This window comes from Convolutriloba macropyga, chromosome 9, assembly GCF_964194025.1.
Source record: "Convolutriloba macropyga chromosome 9, txConMacr16.3, whole genome shotgun sequence".
Taxonomy (NCBI): Eukaryota; Metazoa; Xenacoelomorpha; order Acoela; family Convolutidae; genus Convolutriloba; species Convolutriloba macropyga.
Genome location: NC_134476.1, coordinates 62787698 through 62811930, shown reverse-complemented (window position 1 = coordinate 62811930; position 24233 = coordinate 62787698). Strand labels below are relative to the sequence as shown.

The 24233-nt window shown below is 40.6% G+C and overlaps 7 non-coding genes across 7 annotated transcripts; all 7 read right to left on the bottom strand.

Moving 5' to 3' along the window:
- Nucleotides 1–435: 435 nt before the first annotated feature.
- Nucleotides 436–554, bottom strand: LOC142347687 (5S ribosomal RNA). The gene has a single exon (XR_012760668.1). It is a non-coding gene; the product is annotated as a 5S ribosomal RNA (ribosomal RNA).
- A 2076-nt stretch (nt 555–2630) lies between these two features.
- On the bottom strand, nt 2631–2749 carry LOC142347686 (5S ribosomal RNA). The gene has a single exon (XR_012760667.1). It is a non-coding gene; the product is annotated as a 5S ribosomal RNA (ribosomal RNA).
- Nucleotides 2750–4825: 2076 nt separating this feature from the next.
- On the bottom strand, nt 4826–4944 carry LOC142347684 (5S ribosomal RNA). The gene has a single exon (XR_012760665.1). It is a non-coding gene; the product is annotated as a 5S ribosomal RNA (ribosomal RNA).
- Nucleotides 4945–7020: 2076 nt separating this feature from the next.
- Nucleotides 7021–7139, bottom strand: LOC142347683 (5S ribosomal RNA). Its single transcript, XR_012760664.1, has one exon. It is a non-coding gene; the product is annotated as a 5S ribosomal RNA (ribosomal RNA).
- A 1512-nt stretch (nt 7140–8651) lies between these two features.
- LOC142347682 (5S ribosomal RNA) lies at nt 8652–8770 on the bottom strand. The gene has a single exon (XR_012760663.1). It is a non-coding gene; the product is annotated as a 5S ribosomal RNA (ribosomal RNA).
- Nucleotides 8771–11222: 2452 nt separating this feature from the next.
- On the bottom strand, nt 11223–11341 carry LOC142347681 (5S ribosomal RNA). Its single transcript, XR_012760662.1, has one exon. It is a non-coding gene; the product is annotated as a 5S ribosomal RNA (ribosomal RNA).
- An 8093-nt stretch (nt 11342–19434) lies between these two features.
- LOC142347680 (5S ribosomal RNA) lies at nt 19435–19553 on the bottom strand. Its single transcript, XR_012760661.1, has one exon. It is a non-coding gene; the product is annotated as a 5S ribosomal RNA (ribosomal RNA).
- Nucleotides 19554–24233: the final 4680 nt, after the last annotated feature.

The following is a 24233-nucleotide window of genomic DNA, read 5'->3' as shown; positions in this document are numbered from 1 at the left end:
ACCAAATCGTCAATTTTAGTCCAAATTGGCTCATTTTTTGTGGGCATGCTCCACTTGAGCCATAGTTTGGGATAAAACAAAAAAATCTGGCACAGCGAATCATTTTGGACAAGTTTTTACCGATTTCCAAAAAAGTATCCGCGCTCGATGAGGCTTAACTTTTTCGATCACCGAACTTTGTTTTGGTCACCAAATCGTCAATTTTAGTCCAAATTGGCTCATTTTTTGTGGGCATGCTCCACTTGAGCCATAGTTTGGGATAAAACAAAAAAATCTGGCACAGCGAATCATTTTGGACAAGTTTTTACCGATTTCCAAAAAAGTATCCCCGCTCGATGAGGCTTAACTTTTTCGATCACCGAGGCTTTTTGAGGCTCTAAAATGTGTAAATATCGAATAAAAGTATTCTATGAGGTTTGAATACTCAAAAGAAAAAGCCTACAACACCTGGTGTTCCCAAGCGGTCACCCATCCAAGTACTAACCAGGCCCAATGTTGCTTAACTTCGGTGATCGGACGAGAACCGGTGCATTCAACATGGTATGGTCGTAGGCATTTGCGTAAGCGGGAGCGAATTTATATACAACAGTATTGTATTGTAGTCTTATATTCATATATAGGATTACTTTAACTGGCCGCCTTGCGGTTTGCAAAATAGTCACTTAATACATGCAAATTTAGCCACTGTTGTGTTATAATTTATGCAATTCGTAGCCATACAGTGTATCATGACCAACGCACAAACTTTTTGCTTCCAACCATCCACAATACAGTGGAACGGCCCCAAAACAAAGGAGAGATGAATTGGGTCCGAGGAACCTGCTCAACCGGACATTGAACCGGAAGCATGACTTCAGTGGGTTTAGGCCGGTACTTGGGAAAATCATAGCTGAATTGCTTTTAGCCTAATTGTTGTGATAAACTTATTAAATAGGTAAGTATCAACTCTATTTGATAAGTTTTATTTGAATGCACTCTGCGTTAGCGGAGTGCAGCCTAAAGAATGGAACTAAGCGATTTGCACTAACTTAAAAGTTAGTTTAATAAAGGGAAACTTTGCAATTAGTATTGATGTTTCCGAGAGCGTTCCAAATATCAAATACACAGTAAGCACAAGCGGGGGAACAATTAGAATGGCCTATACAAGTATGTGGGGTGTGTTTGGAGCAATGGTTATCGCTGAAATTGTCATTTACAAAAAGTATCCGCGCTCGATGAGGCTTAACTTTTTCGATCACCGAACTTTGTTTTGGTCACCAAATCGTCAATTTTAGTCCGATTTTGCTCATTTTTTGTGGGCAAGCTCCACTTGAGCCATAGTTGGGGATAGAATAAAAAAATCGGGCACAGCGAACCATTTTGGACACGTTTTTACCAATTTTCAAAAAAGTATCCGCGCTCGATGAGGCTTAACTTTTTCGATCACCGAACTTGGTTTTGGTCACCAAATCGTCAATTTTAGTCCGATTTTGCTCATTTTTTGTGGGCAAGCTCCACTTGAGCCATAGTTGGGGATAGAATAAAAAAATCGGGCACAGCGAACCATTTTGGACACGTTTTTACCAATTTTCAAAAAAGTATCCGCGCTCGATGAGGCTTAACTTTTTCGATCACCGAACTTTGTTTTGGCCACCAAATCGTCAATTTTAGTCCGAAATGGCTCATTTTTTGTGGGCATGCTCCACTTGAGCCATAGTTGGGGCTAAAACAAAAAAATCTGGCACAGCGAACCATTTTGGACAAGTTTTCACCAATTTCCAAAAAAGTATCCGCGCTCGATGAGGCTTAACTTTTTCGATCACCGAACTTTGTTTTGGTCACCAAATCGTCAATTTTAGTCCGAAATGGCTCATTTTTTGTGGGCATGCTCCACTTGAGTCATAGTTGGGGCTAAAACAAAAAAATCTGGCACAGCGAACCATTTTGGACAAGTTTTCACCAATTTCCAAAAAAGTATCCGCGCTCGATGAGGCTTAACTTTTTCGATCACCGAACTTTGTTTTGGCCACCAAATCTTCAATTTTAGTCCGAAATGGCTCATTTTTTGTGGGCATGCTCCACTTGAGCCATAGTTGGGGCTAAAACAAAAAAATCTGGCACAGCGAACCATTTTGGACAAGTTTTCACCAATTTCCAAAAAAGTATCCGCGCTCGATGAGGCTTAACTTTTTCGATCACCGAACTTTGTTTTGGCCACCAAATCGTCAATTTTAGTCCAAATTGGCTCATTTTTTGTGGGCATGCTCCACTTGAGCCATAGTTTGGGATAAAACAAAAAAATCTGGCACAGCGAATCATTTTGGACAAGTTTTTACCGATTTCCAAAAAAGTATCCGCGCTCGATGAGGCTTAACTTTTTCGATCACCGAACTTTGTTTTGGTCACCAAATCGTCAATTTTAGTCCAAATTGGCTCATTTTTTGTGGGCATGCTCCACTTGAGCCATAGTTTGGGATAAAACAAAAAAATCTGGCACAGCGAATCATTTTGGACAAGTTTTTACCGATTTCCAAAAAAGTATCCCCGCTCGATGAGGCTTAACTTTTTCGATCACCGAGGCTTTTTGAGGCTCTAAAATGTGTAAATATCGAATAAAAGTATTCTATGAGGTTTGAATACTCAAAAGAAAAAGCCTACAACACCTGGTGTTCCCAAGCGGTCACCCATCCAAGTACTAACCAGGCCCAATGTTGCTTAACTTCGGTGATCGGACGAGAACCGGTGCATTCAACATGGTATGGTCGTAGGCATTTGCGTAAGTGGGAGCGAATTTATATACAACAGCATTGTATTGTAGTCTTATATTCATATATAGGATTACTTTAACTGGCCGCCTTGCGGTTTGCAAAATAGTCACTTAATACATGCAAATTTAGCCACTGTTGTGTTATAATTTATGCAATTCGTAGCCATACAGTGTATCATGACCAACGCACAAACTTTTTGCTTCCAACCATCCACAATACAGTGGAACGGCCCCAAAACAAAGGAGAGATGAATTGGGTCCGAGGAACCTGCTCAACCGGACATTGAACCGGAAGCATGACTTCAGTGGGTTTAGGCGGGTACTTGGGAAAATCATAGCTGAATTGCTTTTAGCCTAATTGTTGTGATAAACTTATTAAATAGGTAAGTATCAACTCTATTTGATAAGTTTTATTTGAATGCACTCTGCGTTAGCGGAGTGCAGCCTAAAGAATGGAACTCAGCGATTTGCACTAACTTAAAAGTTAGTTTAATAAAGGGAAACTTTGCAATTAGTATTGATGTTTCCGAGAGCGTTCCAAATATCAAATACACAGTAAGCACAAGCGGGGGAACAATTAGAATGGCCTATACAAGTATGTGGGGTGTGTTTGGAGCAATGGTTATCGCTGAAATTGTCATTTACAAAAAGTATCCGCGCTCGATGAGGCTTAACTTTTTCGATCACCGAACTTTGTTTTGGTCACCAAATCGTCAATTTTAGTCCGATTTTGCTCATTTTTTGTGGGCAAGCTCCACTTGAGCCATAGTTGGGGATAGAATAAAAAAATCGGGCACAGCGAACCATTTTGGACACGTTTTTACCAATTTTCAAAAAAGTATCCGCGCTCGATGAGGCTTAACTTTTTCGATCACCGAACTTGGTTTTGGTCACCAAATCGTCAATTTTAGTCCGATTTTGCTCATTTTTTGTGGGCAAGCTCCACTTGAGCCATAGTTGGGGATAGAATAAAAAAATCGGGCACAGCGAACCATTTTGGACACGTTTTTACCAATTTTCAAAAAAGTATCCGCGCTCGATGAGGCTTAACTTTTTCGATCACCGAACTTTGTTTTGGCCACCAAATCGTCAATTTTAGTCCGAAATGGCTCATTTTTTGTGGGCATGCTCCACTTGAGCCATAGTTGGGGCTAAAACAAAAAAATCTGGCACAGCGAACCATTTTGGACAAGTTTTCACCAATTTCCAAAAAAGTATCCGCGCTCGATGAGGCTTAACTTTTTCGATCACCGAACTTTGTTTTGGTCACCAAATCGTCAATTTTAGTCCGAAATGGCTCATTTTTTGTGGGCATGCTCCACTTGAGTCATAGTTGGGGCTAAAACAAAAAAATCTGGCACAGCGAACCATTTTGGACAAGTTTTCACCAATTTCCAAAAAAGTATCCGCGCTCGATGAGGCTTAACTTTTTCGATCACCGAACTTTGTTTTGGCCACCAAATCTTCAATTTTAGTCCGAAATGGCTCATTTTTTGTGGGCATGCTCCACTTGAGCCATAGTTGGGGCTAAAACAAAAAAATCTGGCACAGCGAACCATTTTGGACAAGTTTTCACCAATTTCCAAAAAAGTATCCGCGCTCGATGAGGCTTAACTTTTTCGATCACCGAACTTTGTTTTGGCCACCAAATCGTCAATTTTAGTCCAAATTGGCTCATTTTTTGTGGGCATGCTCCACTTGAGCCATAGTTTGGGATAAAACAAAAAAATCTGGCACAGCGAATCATTTTGGACAAGTTTTTACCGATTTCCAAAAAAGTATCCGCGCTCGATGAGGCTTAACTTTTTCGATCACCGAACTTTGTTTTGGTCACCAAATCGTCAATTTTAGTCCAAATTGGCTCATTTTTTGTGGGCATGCTCCACTTGAGCCATAGTTTGGGATAAAACAAAAAAATCTGGCACAGCGAATCATTTTGGACAAGTTTTTACCGATTTCCAAAAAAGTATCCCCGCTCGATGAGGCTTAACTTTTTCGATCACCGAGGCTTTTTGAGGCTCTAAAATGTGTAAATATCGAATAAAAGTATTCTATGAGGTTTGAATACTCAAAAGAAAAAGCCTACAACACCTGGTGTTCCCAAGCGGTCACCCATCCAAGTACTAACCAGGCCCAATGTTGCTTAACTTCGGTGATCGGACGAGAACCGGTGCATTCAACATGGTATGGTCGTAGGCATTTGCGTAAGTGGGAGCGAATTTATATACAACAGCATTGTATTGTAGTCTTATATTCATATATAGGATTACTTTAACTGGCCGCCTTGCGGTTTGCAAAATAGTCACTTAATACATGCAAATTTAGCCACTGTTGTGTTATAATTTATGCAATTCGTAGCCATACAGTGTATCATGACCAACGCACAAACTTTTTGCTTCCAACCATCCACAATACAGTGGAACGGCCCCAAAACAAAGGAGAGATGAATTGGGTCCGAGGAACCTGCTCAACCGGACATTGAACCGGAAGCATGACTTCAGTGGGTTTAGGCGGGTACTTGGGAAAATCATAGCTGAATTGCTTTTAGCCTAATTGTTGTGATAAACTTATTAAATAGGTAAGTATCAACTCTATTTGATAAGTTTTATTTGAATGCACTCTGCGTTAGCGGAGTGCAGCCTAAAGAATGGAACTAAGCGATTTGCACTAACTTAAAAGTTAGTTTAATAAAGGGAAACTTTGCAATTAGTATTGATGTTTCCGAGAGCGTTCCAAATATCAAATACACAGTAAGCACAAGCGGGGGAACAATTAGAATGGCCTATACAAGTATGTGGGGTGTGTTTGGAGCAATGGTTATCGCTGAAATTGTCATTTACAAAAAGTATCCGCGCTCGATGAGGCTTAACTTTTTCGATCACCGAACTTTGTTTTGGTCACCAAATCGTCAATTTTAGTCCGATTTTGCTCATTTTTTGTGGGCAAGCTCCACTTGAGCCATAGTTGGGGATAGAATAAAAAAATCGGGCACAGCGAACCATTTTGGACACGTTTTTACCAATTTTCAAAAAAGTATCCGCGCTCGATGAGGCTTAACTTTTTCGATCACCGAACTTGGTTTTGGTCACCAAATCGTCAATTTTAGTCCGATTTTGCTCATTTTTTGTGGGCAAGCTCCACTTGAGCCATAGTTGGGGATAGAATAAAAAAATCGGGCACAGCGAACCATTTTGGACACGTTTTTACCAATTTTCAAAAAAGTATCCGCGCTCGATGAGGCTTAACTTTTTCGATCACCGAACTTTGTTTTGGCCACCAAATCGTCAATTTTAGTCCGAAATGGCTCATTTTTTGTGGGCATGCTCCACTTGAGCCATAGTTGGGGCTAAAACAAAAAAATCTGGCACAGCGAACCATTTTGGACAAGTTTTCACCAATTTCCAAAAAAGTATCCGCGCTCGATGAGGCTTAACTTTTTCGATCACCGAACTTTGTTTTGGTCACCAAATCGTCAATTTTAGTCCGAAATGGCTCATTTTTTGTGGGCATGCTCCACTTGAGTCATAGTTGGGGCTAAAACAAAAAAATCTGGCACAGCGAACCATTTTGGACAAGTTTTCACCAATTTCCAAAAAAGTATCCGCGCTCGATGAGGCTTAACTTTTTCGATCACCGAACTTTGTTTTGGCCACCAAATCGTCAATTTTAGTCCGAAATGGCTCATTTTTTGTGGGCATGCTCCACTTGAGCCATAGTTGGGGCTAAAACAAAAAAATCTGGCACAGCGAACCATTTTGGACAAGTTTTCACCAATTTCCAAAAAAGTATCCGCGCTCGATGAGGCTTAACTTTTTCGATCACCGAACTTTGTTTTGGCCACCAAATCGTCAATTTTAGTCCAAATTGGCTCATTTTTTGTGGGCATGCTCCACTTGAGCCATAGTTTGGGATAAAACAAAAAAATCTGGCACAGCGAATCATTTTGGACAAGTTTTTACCGATTTCCAAAAAAGTATCCGCGCTCGATGAGGCTTAACTTTTTCGATCACCGAACTTTGTTTTGGTCACCAAATCGTCAATTTTAGTCCAAATTGGCTCATTTTTTGTGGGCATGCTCCACTTGAGCCATAGTTTGGGATAAAACAAAAAAATCTGGCACAGCGAATCATTTTGGACAAGTTTTTACCGATTTCCAAAAAAGTATCCCCGCTCGATGAGGCTTAACTTTTTCGATCACCGAGGCTTTTTGAGGCTCTAAAATGTGTAAATATCGAATAAAAGTATTCTATGAGGTTTGAATACTCAAAAGAAAAAGCCTACAACACCTGGTGTTCCCAAGCGGTCACCCATCCAAGTACTAACCAGGCCCAATGTTGCTTAACTTCGGTGATCGGACGAGAACCGGTGCATTCAACATGGTATGGTCGTAGGCATTTGCGTAAGCGGGAGCGAATTTATATACAACAGTATTGTATTGTAGTCTTATATTCATATATAGGATTACTTTAACTGGCCGCCTTGCGGTTTGCAAAATAGTCACTTAATACATGCAATTTTAGCCACGGTTGTAATATAATTTATGCAATTCGTAGCCATACAGTGTATTATGACCAACGCACAAACTTTTTGCTTCCAACCATCCACAATACAGTGGAACGGCCCCAAAACAAGGGAGAGATGAATTGGGTCCGAGGAACCTGTTCAACCGGACATTGAACCGGAAGCATGACTTCAGTGGGTTTAGGTCGGTAATTGGGAAAATCAGTGGCGAATTGCTTTTAGCCTAATTGTTGTGATAAACTTATTAAATAGGTAAGTATCAACTCTATTTGATAAGTTTTATTTGAATGCACTCTGCGTTAGCGGAGTGCAGCCTAAAGAATGGAACTCAGCGATTTGCACTAACTTAAAAGTTAGATTAATAAAGGGAAATTTTACAATTAGTATTGATGTTTCCGAGACAGTTCCAAATATCAAATGTACAGTAAACGCAAGCAGGGGAACTATTAGAATGGCCTTTACAAGTATATGGGGTGTGTTTGGAGCAATGGTTATTGCTGAAATTGTCATTTACAAAAAGTATCCGCGCTCGATGAGGCTTAACTTTTTCGATCACCAAACTTTGTTTTGGCCACCAAATCGTCAATTTTAGTCCGAATTGGCTCATTTTTTGTGGGCATGCTCCACTTGAGTCATAGTTGGGGCTAAAACAAAAAAATCTGGCACAGCGAACCATTTTGGACAAGTTTTCACCAATTTCCAAAAAAGTATCCGCGCTCGATGAGGCTTAACTTTTTCGATCACCGAACTTTGTTTTGGCCACCAAATCGTCAATTTTAGTCCGAAATGGCTCATTTTTTGTGGGCATGCTCTACTTGAGCCATAGTTGGGGCTAAAACAAAAAAATCTGGCACAGCGAACCATTTTGGACAAGTTTTCACCAATTTCCAAAAAAGTATCCGCGCTCGATGAGGCTTAACTTTTTCGATCACCGAACTTTGTTTTGGCCACCAAATCGTCAATTTTAGTCCAAATTGGCTCATTTTTTGTGGGCATGCTCCACTTGAGCCATAGTTTGGGATAAAACAAAAAAATCTGGCACAGCGAATCATTTTGGACAAGTTTTTACCGATTTCCAAAAAAGTATCCGCGCTCGATGAGGCTTAACTTTTTCGATCACCGAACTTTGTTTTGGTCACCAAATCGTCAATTTTAGTCCAAATTGGCTCATTTTTTGTGGGCATGCTCCACTTGAGCCATAGTTTGGGATAAAACAAAAAAATCTGGCACAGCGAATCATTTTGGACAAGTTTTTACCGATTTCCAAAAAAGTATCCCCGCTCGATGAGGCTTAACTTTTTCGATCACCGAGGCTTTTTGAGGCTCTAAAATGTGTAAATATCGAATAAAAGTATTCTATGAGGTTTGAATACTCAAAAGAAAAAGCCTACAACACCTGGTGTTCCCAAGCGGTCACCCATCCAAGTACTAACCAGGCCCAATGTTGCTTAACTTCGGTGATCGGACGAGAACCGGTGCATTCAACATGGTATGGTCGTAGGCATTTGCGTAAGCGGGAGCGAATTTATATACAACAGTATTGTATTGTAGTCTTATATTCATATATAGGATTACTTTAACTGGCCGCCTTGCGGTTTGCAAAATAGTCACTTAATACATGCAATTTTAGCCACGGTTGTAATATAATTTATGCAATTCGTAGCCATACAGTGTATTATGACCAACGCACAAACTTTTTGCTTCCAACCATCCACAATACAGTAGAACGGCCCCAAAACAAGGGAGAGATGAATTGGGTCCGAGGAACCTGTTCAACCGGACATTGAACGGGAAGCATGACTTCAGTGGGTTTAGGTCGGTAATTGGGAAAATCAGTGGCGAATTGCTTTTAGCCTAATTGTTGTGATAAACTTATTAAATAGGTAAGTATCAACTCTATTTGATAAGTTTTATTTGAATGCACTCTGCGTTAGCGGAGTGCAGCCTAAAGAATGGAACTCAGCGATTTGCACTAACTTAAAAGTTAGTTTAATAAAGGGAAACTTTGCAATTAGTATTGATGTTTCCGAGAGCGTTCCAAATATCAAATACACAGTAAGCACAAGCGGGGGAACAATTAGAATGGCCTATACAAGTATGTGGGGTGTGTTTGGAGCAATGGTTATCGCTGAAATTGTCATTTACAAAAAGTATCCGCGCTCGATGAGGCTTAACTTTTTCGATCACCGAACTTTGTTTTGGTCACCAAATCGTCAATTTTAGTCCGATTTTGCTCATTTTTTGTGGGCAAGCTCCACTTGAGCCATAGTTGGGGATAGAATAAAAAAATCGGGCACAGCGAACCATTTTGGACACGTTTTTACCAATTTTCAAAAAAGTATCCGCGCTCGATGAGGCTTAACTTTTTCGATCACCGAACTTGGTTTTGGTCACCAAATCGTCAATTTTAGTCCGATTTTGCTCATTTTTTGTGGGCAAGCTCCACTTGAGCCATAGTTGGGGATAGAATAAAAAAATCGGGCACAGCGAACCATTTTGGACACGTTTTTACCAATTTTCAAAAAAGTATCCGCGCTCGATGAGGCTTAACTTTTTCGATCACCGAACTTGGTTTTGGTCACCAAATCGTCAATTTTAGTCCGATTTTGCTCATTTTTTGTGGGCAAGCTCCACTTGAGCCATAGTTGGGGATAGAATAAAAAAATCGGGCACAGCGAACCATTTTGGACACGTTTTTACCAATTTTCAAAAAAGTATCCGCGCTCGATGAGGCTTAACTTTTTCGATCACCGAACTTGGTTTTGGTCACCAAATCGTCAATTTTAGTCCGAATTGGCTCATTTTTTGTGGGCATGCTCCACTTGAGTCATAGTTGGGGCTAAAACAAAAAAATCTGGCACAGCGAACCATTTTGGACAAGTTTTCACCAATTTCCAAAAAAGTATCCGCGCTCGATGAGGCTTAACTTTTTCGATCACCGAACTTTGTTTTGGCCACCAAATCGTCAATTTTAGTCCGAAATGGCTCATTTTTTGTGGGCATGCTCTACTTGAGCCATAGTTGGGGCTAAAACAAAAAAATCTGGCACAGCGAACCATTTTGGACAAGTTTTCACCAATTTCCAAAAAAGTATCCGCGCTCGATGAGGCTTAACTTTTTCGATCACCAAACTTTGTTTTGGCCACCAAATCGTCAATTTTAGTCCGAATTGGCTCATTTTTTGTGGGCATGCTCCACTTGAGTCATAGTTGGGGCTAAAACAAAAAAATCTGGCACAGCGAACCATTTTGGACAAGTTTTCACCAATTTCCAAAAAAGTATCCGCGCTCGATGAGGCTTAACTTTTTCGATCACCGAACTTTGTTTTGGCCACCAAATCGTCAATTTTAGTCCGAAATGGCTCATTTTTTGTGGGCATGCTCTACTTGAGCCATAGTTGGGGCTAAAACAAAAAAATCTGGCACAGCGAACCATTTTGGACAAGTTTTCACCAATTTCCAAAAAAGTATCCGCGCTCGATGAGGCTTAACTTTTTCGATCACCGAACTTTGTTTTGGCCACCAAATCGTCAATTTTAGTCCAAATTGGCTCATTTTTTGTGGGCATGCTCCACTTGAGCCATAGTTTGGGATAAAACAAAAAAATCTGGCACAGCGAATCATTTTGGACAAGTTTTTACCGATTTCCAAAAAAGTATCCGCGCTCGATGAGGCTTAACTTTTTCGATCACCGAACTTTGTTTTGGTCACCAAATCGTCAATTTTAGTCCAAATTGGCTCATTTTTTGTGGGCATGCTCCACTTGAGCCATAGTTTGGGATAAAACAAAAAAATCTGGCACAGCGAATCATTTTGGACAAGTTTTTACCGATTTCCAAAAAAGTATCCCCGCTCGATGAGGCTTAACTTTTTCGATCACCGAGGCTTTTTGAGGCTCTAAAATGTGTAAATATCGAATAAAAGTATTCTATGAGGTTTGAATACTCAAAAGAAAAAGCCTACAACACCTGGTGTTCCCAAGCGGTCACCCATCCAAGTACTAACCAGGCCCAATGTTGCTTAACTTCGGTGATCGGACGAGAACCGGTGCATTCAACATGGTATGGTCGTAGGCATTTGCGTAAGCGGGAGCGAATTTATATACAACAGTATTGTATTGTAGTCTTATATTCATATATAGGATTACTTTAACTGGCCGCCTTGCGGTTTGCAAAATAGTCACTTAATACATGCAATTTTAGCCACGGTTGTAATATAATTTATGCAATTCGTAGCCATACAGTGTATTATGACCAACGCACAAACTTTTTGCTTCCAACCATCCACAATACAGTGGAACGGCCCCAAAACAAGGGAGAGATGAATTGGGTCCGAGGAACCTGTTCAACCGGACATTGAACGGGAAGCATGACTTCAGTGGGTTTAGGTCGGTAATTGGGAAAATCAGTGGCGAATTGCTTTTAGCCTAATTGTTGTGATAAACTTATTAAATAGGTAAGTATCAACTCTATTTGATAAGTTTTATTTGAATGCACTCTGCGTTAGCGGAGTGCAGCCTAAAGAATGGAACTCAGCGATTTGCACTAACTTAAAAGTTAGTTTAATAAAGGGAAACTTTGCAATTAGTATTGATGTTTCCGAGAGCGTTCCAAATATCAAATACACAGTAAGCACAAGCGGGGGAACAATTAGAATGGCCTATACAAGTATGTGGGGTGTGTTTGGAGCAATGGTTATCGCTGAAATTGTCATTTACAAAAAGTATCCGCGCTCGATGAGGCTTAACTTTTTCGATCACCGAACTTTGTTTTGGTCACCAAATCGTCAATTTTAGTCCGATTTTGCTCATTTTTTGTGGGCAAGCTCCACTTGAGCCATAGTTGGGGATAGAATAAAAAAATCGGGCACAGCGAACCATTTTGGACACGTTTTTACCAATTTTCAAAAAAGTATCCGCGCTCGATGAGGCTTAACTTTTTCGATCACCGAACTTGGTTTTGGTCACCAAATCGTCAATTTTAGTCCGATTTTGCTCATTTTTTGTGGGCAAGCTCCACTTGAGCCATAGTTGGGGATAGAATAAAAAAATCGGGCACAGCGAACCATTTTGGACACGTTTTTACCAATTTTCAAAAAAGTATCCGCGCTCGATGAGGCTTAACTTTTTCGATCACCGAACTTGGTTTTGGTCACCAAATCGTCAATTTTAGTCCGATTTTGCTCATTTTTTGTGGGCAAGCTCCACTTGAGCCATAGTTGGGGATAGAATAAAAAAATCGGGCACAGCGAACCATTTTGGACACGTTTTTACCAATTTTCAAAAAAGTATCCGCGCTCGATGAGGCTTAACTTTTTCGATCACCGAACTTGGTTTTGGTCACCAAATCGTCAATTTTAGTCCGATTTTGCTCATTTTTTGTGGGCAAGCTCCACTTGAGCCATAGTTGGGGATAGAATAAAAAAATCGGGCACAGCGAACCATTTTGGACACGTTTTTACCAATTTTCAAAAAAGTATCCGCGCTCGATGAGGCTTAACTTTTTCGATCACCGAACTTGGTTTTGGTCACCAAATCGTCAATTTTAGTCCGATTTTGCTCATTTTTTGTGGGCAAGCTCCACTTGAGCCATAGTTGGGGATAGAATAAAAAAATCGGGCACAGCGAACCATTTTGGACACGTTTTTACCAATTTTCAAAAAAGTATCCGCGCTCGATGAGGCTTAACTTTTTCGATCACCGAACTTGGTTTTGGTCACCAAATCGTCAATTTTAGTCCGATTTTGCTCATTTTTTGTGGGCAAGCTCCACTTGAGCCATAGTTGGGGATAGAATAAAAAAATCGGGCACAGCGAACCATTTTGGACACGTTTTTACCAATTTTCAAAAAAGTATCCGCGCTCGATGAGGCTTAACTTTTTCGATCACCGAACTTGGTTTTGGTCACCAAATCGTCAATTTTAGTCCGATTTTGCTCATTTTTTGTGGGCAAGCTCCACTTGAGCCATAGTTGGGGATAGAATAAAAAAATCGGGCACAGCGAACCATTTTGGACACGTTTTTACCAATTTTCAAAAAAGTATCCGCGCTCGATGAGGCTTAACTTTTTCGATCACCGAACTTGGTTTTGGTCACCAAATCGTCAATTTTAGTCCGATTTTGCTCATTTTTTGTGGGCAAGCTCCACTTGAGCCATAGTTGGGGATAGAATAAAAAAATCGGGCACAGCGAACCATTTTGGACACGTTTTTACCAATTTTCAAAAAAGTATCCGCGCTCGATGAGGCTTAACTTTTTCGATCACCGAACTTGGTTTTGGTCACCAAATCGTCAATTTTAGTCCGATTTTGCTCATTTTTTGTGGGCAAGCTCCACTTGAGCCATAGTTGGGGATAGAATAAAAAAATCGGGCACAGCGAACCATTTTGGACACGTTTTTACCAATTTTCAAAAAAGTATCCGCGCTCGATGAGGCTTAACTTTTTCGATCACCGAACTTGGTTTTGGTCACCAAATCGTCAATTTTAGTCCGATTTTGCTCATTTTTTGTGGGCAAGCTCCACTTGAGCCATAGTTGGGGATAGAATAAAAAAATCGGGCACAGCGAACCATTTTGGACACGTTTTTACCAATTTTCAAAAAAGTATCCGCGCTCGATGAGGCTTAACTTTTTCGATCACCGAACTTGGTTTTGGTCACCAAATCGTCAATTTTAGTCCGATTTTGCTCATTTTTTGTGGGCAAGCTCCACTTGAGCCATAGTTGGGGATAGAATAAAAAAATCGGGCACAGCGAACCATTTTGGACACGTTTTTACCAATTTTCAAAAAAGTATCCGCGCTCGATGAGGCTTAACTTTTTCGATCACCGAACTTGGTTTTGGTCACCAAATCGTCAATTTTAGTCCGATTTTGCTCATTTTTTGTGGGCAAGCTCCACTTGAGCCATAGTTGGGGATAGAATAAAAAAATCGGGCACAGCGAACCATTTTGGACACGTTTTTACCAATTTTCAAAAAAGTATCCGCGCTCGATGAGGCTTAACTTTTTCGATCACCGAACTTGGTTTTGGTCACCAAATCGTCAATTTTAGTCCGATTTTGCTCATTTTTTGTGGGCAAGCTCCACTTGAGCCATAGTTGGGGATAGAATAAAAAAATCGGGCACAGCGAACCATTTTGGACACGTTTTTACCAATTTTCAAAAAAGTATCCGCGCTCGATGAGGCTTAACTTTTTCGATCACCGAACTTGGTTTTGGTCACCAAATCGTCAATTTTAGTCCGATTTTGCTCATTTTTTGTGGGCAAGCTCCACTTGAGCCATAGTTGGGGATAGAATAAAAAAATCGGGCACAGCGAACCATTTTGGACACGTTTTTACCAATTTTCAAAAAAGTATCCGCGCTCGATGAGGCTTAACTTTTTCGATCACCGAACTTGGTTTTGGTCACCAAATCGTCAATTTTAGTCCGATTTTGCTCATTTTTTGTGGGCAAGCTCCACTTGAGCCATAGTTGGGGATAGAATAAAAAAATCGGGCACAGCGAACCATTTTGGACACGATTTTACCAATTTTCAAAAAAGTATCCGCGCTCGATGAGGCTTAACTTTTTCGATCACCGAACTTGGTTTTGGTCACCAAATCGTCAATTTTAGTCCGATTTTGCTCATTTTTTGTGGGCAAGCTCCACTTGAGCCATAGTTGGGGATAGAATAAAAAAATCGGGCACAGCGAACCATTTTGGACACGTTTTTACCAATTTTCAAAAAAGTATCCGCGCTCGATGAGGCTTAACTTTTTCGATCACCGAACTTGGTTTTGGTCACCAAATCGTCAATTTTAGTCCGATTTTGCTCATTTTTTGTGGGCAAGCTCCACTTGAGCCATAGTTGGGGATAGAATAAAAAAATCGGGCACAGCGAACCATTTTGGACACGTTTTTACCAATTTTCAAAAAAGTATCCGCGCTCGATGAGGCTTAACTTTTTCGATCACCGAACTTGGTTTTGGTCACCAAATCGTCAATTTTAGTCCGATTTTGCTCATTTTTTGTGGGCAAGCTCCACTTGAGCCATAGTTGGGGATAGAATAAAAAAATCGGGCACAGCGAACCATTTTGGACACGTTTTTACCAATTTTCAAAAAAGTATCCGCGCTCGATGAGGCTTAACTTTTTCGATCACCGAACTTGGTTTTGGTCACCAAATCGTCAATTTTAGTCCGATTTTGCTCATTTTTTGTGGGCAAGCTCCACTTGAGCCATAGTTGGGGATAGAATAAAAAAATCGGGCACAGCGAACCATTTTGGACACGTTTTTACCAATTTTCAAAAAAGTATCCGCGCTCGATGAGGCTTAACTTTTTCGATCACCGAACTTGGTTTTGGTCACCAAATCGTCAATTTTAGTCCGATTTTGCTCATTTTTTGTGGGCAAGCTCCACTTGAGCCATAGTTGGGGATAGAATAAAAAAATCGGGCACAGCGAACCATTTTGGACACGTTTTTACCAATTTTCAAAAAAGTATCCGCGCTCGATGAGGCTTAACTTTTTCGATCACCGAACTTGGTTTTGGTCACCAAATCGTCAATTTTAGTCCGATTTTGCTCATTTTTTGTGGGCAAGCTCCACTTGAGCCATAGTTGGGGATAGAATAAAAAAATCGGGCACAGCGAACCATTTTGGACACGTTTTTACCAATTTTCAAAAAAGTATCCGCGCTCGATGAGGCTTAACTTTTTCGATCACCGAACTTGGTTTTGGTCACCAAATCGTCAATTTTAGTCCGATTTTGCTCATTTTTTGTGGGCAAGCTCCACTTGAGCCATAGTTGGGGATAGAATAAAAAAATCGGGCACAGCGAACCATTTTGGACACGTTTTTACCAATTTTCAAAAAAGTATCCGCGCTCGATGAGGCTTAACTTTTTCGATCACCGAACTTGGTTTTGGTCACCAAATCGTCAATTTTAGTCCGATTTTGCTCATTTTTTGTGGGCAAGCTCCACTTGAGCCATAGTTGGGGATAGAATAAAAAAATCGGGCACAGCGAACCATTTTGGACACGTTTTTACCAATTTTCAAAAAAGTATCCGCGCTCGATGAGGCTTAACTTTTTCGATCACCGAACTTGGTTTTGGTCACCAAATCGTCAATTTTAGTCCGATTTTGCTCATTTTTTGTGGGCAAGCTCCACTTGAGCCATAGTTGGGGATAGAATAAAAAAATCGGGCACAGCGAACCATTTTGGACACGTTTTTACCAATTTTCAAAAAAGTATCCGCGCTCGATGAGGCTTAACTTTTTCGATCACCGAACTTGGTTTTGGTCACCAAATCGTCAATTTTAGTCCGATTTTGCTCATTTTTTGTGGGCAAGCTCCACTTGAGCCATAGTTGGGGATAGAATAAAAAAATCGGGCACAGCGAACCATTTTGGACACGTTTTTACCAATTTTCAAAAAAGTATCCGCGCTCGATGAGGCTTAACTTTTTCGATCACCGAACTTGGTTTTGGTCACCAAATCGTCAATTTTAGTCCGATTTTGCTCATTTTTTGTGGGCAAGCTCCACTTGAGCCATAGTTGGGGATAGAATAAAAAAATCGGGCACAGCGAACCATTTTGGACACGTTTTTACCAATTTTCAAAAAAGTATCCGCGCTCGATGAGGCTTAACTTTTTCGATCACCGAACTTGGTTTTGGTCACCAAATCGTCAATTTTAGTCCGATTTTGCTCATTTTTTGTGGGCAAGCTCCACTTGAGCCATAGTTGGGGATAGAATAAAAAAATCGGGCACAGCGAACCATTTTGGACACGTTTTTACCAATTTTCAAAAAAGTATCCGCGCTCGATGAGGCTTAACTTTTTCGATCACCGAACTTGGTTTTGGTCACCAAATCGTCAATTTTAGTCCGATTTTGCTCATTTTTTGTGGGCAAGCTCCACTTGAGCCATAGTTGGGGATAGAATAAAAAAATCGGGCACAGCGAACCATTTTGGACACGTTTTTACCAATTTTCAAAAAAGTATCCGCGCTCGATGAGGCTTAACTTTTTCGATCACCGAACTTGGTTTTGGTCACCAAATCGTCAATTTTAGTCCGATTTTGCTCATTTTTTGTGGGCAAGCTCCACTTGAGCCATAGTTGGGGATAGAATAAAAAAATCGGGCACAGCGAACCATTTTGGACACGTTTTTACCAATTTTCAAAAAAGTATCCGCGCTCGATGAGGCTTAACTTTTTCGATCACCGAACTTGGTTTTGGTCACCAAATCGTCAATTTTAGTCCGATTTTGCTCATTTTTTGTGGGCAAGCTCCACTTGAGCCATAGTTGGGGATAGAATAAAAAAATCGGGCACAGCGAACCATTTTGGACACGTTTTTACCAATTTTCAAAAAAGTATCCGCGCTCGATGAGGCTTAACTTTTTCGATCACCGAACTTGGTTTTGGTCACCAAATCGTCAATTTTAGTCCGATTTTGCTCATTTTTTGTGGGCAAGCTCCACTTGAGCCATAGTTGGGGATAGAATAAAAAAATCGGGCACAGCGAACCATTTTGGACACGTTTTTACCAATTTTCAAAAAAGTATCCGCGCTCGATGAGGCTTAACTTTTTCGATCACCGAACTTGGTTTTGGTCACCAAATCGTCAATTTTAGTCCGATTTTGCTCATTTTTTGTGGGCAAGCTCCACTTGAGCCATAGTTGGGGATAGAATAAAAAAATCGGGCACAGCGAACCATTTTGGACACGTTTTTACCAATTTTCAAAAAAGTATCCGCGCTCGATGAGGCTTAACTTTTTCGATCACCGAACTTGGTTTTGGTCACCAAATCGTCAATTTTAGTCCGATTTTGCTCATTTTTTGTGGGCAAGCTCCACTTGAGCCATAGTTGGGGATAGAATAAAAAAATCGGGCACAGCGAACCATTTTGGACACGTTTTTACCAATTTTCAAAAAAGTATCCGCGCTCGATGAGGCTTAACTTTTTCGATCACCGAACTTGGTTTTGGTCACCAAATCGTCAATTTTAGTCCGATTTTGCTCATTTTTTGTGGGCAAGCTCCACTTGAGCCATAGTTGGGGATAGAATGAAAAAAATCGGGCACAGCGAACCATTTTGGACACGTTTTTACCAATTTTCAAAAAAGTATCCGCGCTCGATGAGGCTTAACTTTTTCGATCACCGAACTTGGTTTTGGTCACCAAATCGTCAATTTTAGTCCGATTTTGCTCATTTTTTGTGGGCAAGCTCCACTTGAGCCATAGTTGGGGATAGAATAAAAAAATCGGGCACAGCGAACCATTTTGGACACGTTTTTACCAATTTTCAAAAAAGTATCCGCGCTCGATGAGGCTTAACTTTTTCGATCACCGAACTTGGTTTTGGTCACCAAATCGTCAATTTTAGTCCGATTTTGCTCATTTTTTGTGGGCAAGCTCCACTTGAGCCATAGTTGGGGATAGAATAAAAAAATCGGGCACAGCGAACCATTTTGGACACGTTTTTACCAATTTTCAAAAAAGTATCCGCGCTCGATGAGGCTTAACTTTTTCGATCACCGAACTTGGTTTTGGTCACCAAATCGTCAATTTTAGTCCGATTTTGCTCATTTTTTGTGGGCAAGCTCCACTTGAGCCATAGTTGGGGATAGAATAAAAAAATCGGGCACAGCGAACCATTTTGGACACGTTTTTACCAATTTTCAAAAAAGTATCCGCGCTCGATGAGGCTTAACTTTTTCGATCACCGAACTTGGTTTTGGTCACCAAATCGTCAATTTTAGTCCGATTTTGCTCATTTTTTGTGGGCAAGCTCCACTTGAGCCATAGTTGGGGATAGAATGAAAAAATCGGGCACAGCGAACCATTTTGGACACGTTTTTACCAATTTTCAAAAAAGTATCCGCGCTCGATGAGGCTTAACTTTTTCGATCACCGAACTTGGTTTTGGTCACCAAATCGTCAATTTTAGTCCGATTTTGCTCATTTTTTGTGGGCAAGCTCCACTTGAGCCATAGTTGGGGATAGAATAAAAAAATTGGGCACAGCGAACCATTTTGGACACGTTTTTAATGATTTTCAAAAAAGTATCCGCGCTCGATGAGGCTTAACTTTTTCGATCACCGAGGCTTTTGGAGGCTCTAAAATGTGTAGATATCAAATATTATTATTCTGTGAGGCTTTAATACTCAAAAGAAAAAGCCTACAACACCTGGTGTTCCCAAGCGGTCACCCATCCAAGTACTAACCAGGCCCAATGTTGCTTAACTTCGGTGATCGGACGAGAACCGGTGCATTCAACATGGTATGGTCGTAGGCATTTGCGTAAGTGGGAGCGAATTTATATACAACAGCATTGTATTGTAGTCTTATATTCATATATAGGATTACTTTAACTGGCCGCCTTGCGGTTTGCAAAATAGTCACTTAATACATGCAAATTTAGCCACTGTTGTGTTATAATTTATGCAATTCGTAGCCATACAGTGTATCATGACCAACGCACAAACTTTTTGCTTCCAACCATCCACAATACAGTGGAACGGCCCCAAAACAAAGGAGAGATGAATTGGGTCCGAGGAACCTGCTCAACCGGACATTGAACCGGAAGCATGACTTCAGTGGGTTTAGGCCGGTACTTGGGAAAATCATAGCTGAATTGCTTTTAGCCTAATTGTTGTGATAAACTTATTAAATAGGTAAGTATCAACTCTATTTGATAAGTTTTATTTGAATGCACTCTGCGTTAGCGGAGTGCAGCCTAAAGAATGGAACTAAGCGATTTGCACTAACTTAAAAGTTAGTTTAATAAAGGGAAACTTTGCAATTAGTATTGATGTTTCCGAGAGCGTTCCAAATATCAAATACACAGTAAGCACAAGCGGGGGAACAATTAGAATGGCCTATACAAGTATGTGGGGTGTGTTTGGAGCAATGGTTATCGCTGAAATTGTCATTTACAAAAAGTATCCGCGCTCGATGAGGCTTAACTTTTTCGATCACCGAACTTTGTTTTGGTCACCAAATCGTCAATTTTAGTCCGATTTTGCTCATTTTTTGTGGGCAAGCTCCACTTGAGCCATAGTTGGGGATAGAATAAAAAAATCGGGCACAGCGAACCATTTTGGACACGTTTTTACCAATTTTCAAAAAAGTATCCGCGCTCGATGAGGCTTAACTTTTTCGATCACCGAACTTGGTTTTGGTCACCAAATCGTCAATTTTAGTCCGATTTTGCTCATTTTTTGTGGGCAAGCTCCACTTGAGCCATAGTTGGGGATAGAATAAAAAAATCGGGCACAGCGAACCATTTTGGACACGTTTTTACCAATTTTCAAAAAAGTATCCGCGCTCGATGAGGCTTAACTTTTTCGATCACCGAACTTGGTTTTGGTCACCAAATCGTCAATTTTAGTCCGATTTTGCTCATTTTTTGTGGGCAAGCTCCACTTGAGCCATAGTTGGGGATAGAATAAAAAAATCGGGCACAGCGAACCATTTTGGACACGTTTTTACCAATTTTCAAAAAAGTATCCGCGCTCGATGAGGCTTAACTTTTTCGATCACCCAACTTGGTTTTGGTCACCAAATCGTCAATTTTAGTCCGATTTTGCTCATTTTTTGTGGGCAAGCTCCACTTGAGCCATAGTTGGGGATAGAATAAAAAAATCGGGCACAGCGAACCATTTTGGACACGTTTTTACCAATTTTCAAAAAAGTATCCGCGCTCGATGAGGCTTAACTTTTTCGATCACCGAACTTGGTTTTGGTCACCAAATCGTCAATTTTAGTCCGATTTTGCTCATTTTTTGTGGGCAAGCTCCACTTGAGCCATAGTTGGGGATAGAATAAAAAAATCGGGCACAGCGAACCATTTTGGACACGTTTTTACCAATTTTCAAAAAAGTATCCGCGCTCGATGAGGCTTAACTTTTTCGATCACCGAACTTGGTTTTGGTCACCAAATCGTCAATTTTAGTCCGATTTTGCTCATTTTTTGTGGGCAAGCTCCACTTGAGCCATAGTTGGGGATAGAATAAAAAAATCGGGCACAGCGAACCATTTTGGACACGTTTTTACCAATTTTCAAAAAAGTATCCGCGCTCGATGAGGCTTAACTTTTTCGATCACCGAACTTGGTTTTGGTCACCAAATCGTCAATTTTAGTCCGATTTTGCTCATTTTTTGTGGGCAAGCTCCACTTGAGCCATAGTTGGGGATAGAATAAAAAAATCGGGCACAGCGAACCATTTTGGACACGTTTTTACCAATTTTCAAAAAAGTATCCGCGCTCGATGAGGCTTAACTTTTTCGATCACCGAACTTGGTTTTGGTCACCAAATCGTCAATTTTAGTCCGATTTTGCTCATTTTTTGTGGGCAAGCTCCACTTGAGCCATAGTTGGGGATAGAATAAAAAAATCGGGCACAGCGAACCATTTTGGACACGTTTTTACCAATTTTCAAAAAAGTATCCGCGCTCGATGAGGCTTAACTTTTTCGATCACCGAACTTGGTTTTGGTCACCAAATCGTCAATTTTAGTCCGATTTTGCTCATTTTTTGTGGGCAAGCTCCACTTGAGCCATAGTTGGGGATAGAATAAAAAAATCGGGCACAGCGAACCATTTTGGACACGTTTTTACCAATTTTCAAAAAAGTATCCGCGCTCGATGAGGCTTAACTTTTTCGATCACCGAACTTGGTTTTGGTCACCAAATCGTCAATTTTAGTCCGATTTTGCTCATTTTTTGTGGGCAAGCTCCACTTGAGCCATAGTTGGGGATAGAATAAAAAAATCGGGCACAGCGAACCATTTTGGACACGTTTTTACCAATTTTCAAAAAAGTATCCGCGCTCGATGAGGCTTAACTTTTTCGATCACCGAACTTGGTTTTGGTCACCAAATCGTCAATTTTAGTCCGATTTTGCTCATTTTTTGTGGGCAAGCTCCACTTGAGCCATAGTTGGGGATAGAATAAAAAAATCGGGCACAGCGAACCATTTTGGACACGTTTTTACCAATTTTCAAAAAAGTATCCGCGCTCGATGAGGCTTAACTTTTTCGATCACCGAACTTGGTTTTGGTCACCAAATCGTCAATTTTAGTCCGATTTTGCTCATTTTTTGTGGGCAAGCTCCACTTGAGCCATAGTTGGGGATAGAATAAAAAAATCGGGCACAGCGAACCATTTTGGACACGTTTTTACCAATTTTCAAAAAAGTATCCGCGCTCGATGAGGCTTAACTTTTTCGATCACCGAACTTGGTTTTGGTCACCAAATCGTCAATTTTAGTCCGATTTTGCTCATTTTTTGTGGGCAAGCTCCACTTGAGCCATAGTTGGGGATAGAATAAAAAAATCGGGCACAGCGAACCATTTTGGACACGTTTTTACCAATTTTCAAAAAAGTATCCGCGCTCGATGAGGCTTAACTTTTTCGATCACCGAACTTGGTTTTGGTCACCAAATCGTCAATTTTAGTCCGATTTTGCTCATTTTTTGTGGGCAAGCTCCACTTGAGCCATAGTTGGGGATAGAATAAAAAAATCGGGCACAGCGAACCATTTTGGACACGTTTTTACCAATTTTCAAAAAAGTATCCGCGCTCGATGAGGCTTAACTTTTTCGATCACCGAACTTGGTTTTGGTCACCAAATCGTCAATTTTAGTCCGATTTTGCTCATTTTTTGTGGGCAAGCTCCACTTGAGCCATAGTTGGGGATAGAATAAAAAAATCGGGCACAGCGAACCATTTTGGACACGTTTTTACCAATTTTCAAAAAAGTATCCGCGCTCGATGAGGCTTAACTTTTTCGATCACCGAACTTGGTTTTGGTCACCAAATCGTCAATTTTAGTCCGATTTTGCTCATTTTTTGTGGGCAAGCTCCACTTGAGCCATAGTTGGGGATAGAATAAAAAAATCGGGCACAGCGAACCATTTTGGACACGTTTTTACCAATTTTCAAAAAAGTATCCGCGCTCGATGAGGCTTAACTTTTTCGATCACCGAACTTGGTTTTGGTCACCAAATCGTCAATTTTAGTCCGATTTTGCTCATTTTTTGTGGGCAAGCTCCACTTGAGCCATAGTTGGGGATAGAATAAAAAAATCGGGCACAGCGAACCATTTTGGACACGTTTTTACCAATTTTCAAAAAAGTATCCGCGCTCGATGAGGCTTAACTTTTTCGATCACCGAACTTGGTTTTGGTCACCAAATCGTCAATTTTAGTCCGATTTTGCTCATTTTTTGTGGGCAAGCTCCACTTGAGCCATAGTTGGGGATAGAATAAAAAAATCGGGCACAGCGAACCATTTTGGACACGTTTTTACCAATTTTCAAAAAAGTATCCGCGCTCGATGAGGCTTAACTTTTTCGATCACCGAACTTGGTTTTGGTCACCAAATCGTCAATTTTAGTCCGATTTTGCTCATTTTTTGTGGGCAAGCTCCACTTGAGCCATAGTTGGGGATAGAATAAAAAAAATCGGGCACAGCGAACCATTTTGGACACGTTTTTACCAATTTTCAAAAAAGTATCCGCGCTCGATGAGGCTTAACTTTTTCGATCACCGAACTTGGTTTTGGTCACCAAATCGTCAATTTTAGTCCGATTTTGCTCATTTTTTGTGGGCAAGCTCCACTTGAGCCATAGTTGGGGATAGAATAAAAAAAATCGGGCACAGCGAACCATTTTGGACACGTTTTTACCAATTTTCAAAAAAGTATCCGCGCTCGATGAGGCTTAACTTTTTCGATCACCGAACTTGGTTTTGGTCACCAAATCGTCAATTTTAGTCCGATTTTGCTCATTTTTTGTGGGCAAGCTCCACTTGAGCCATAGTTGGGGATAGAATAAAAAAATCGGGCACAGCGAACCATTTTGGACACGTTTTTACCAATTTTCAAAAAAGTATCCGCGCTCGATGAGGCTTAACTTTTTCGATCACCGAACTTGGTTTTGGTCACCAAATCGTCAATTTTAGTCCGATTTTG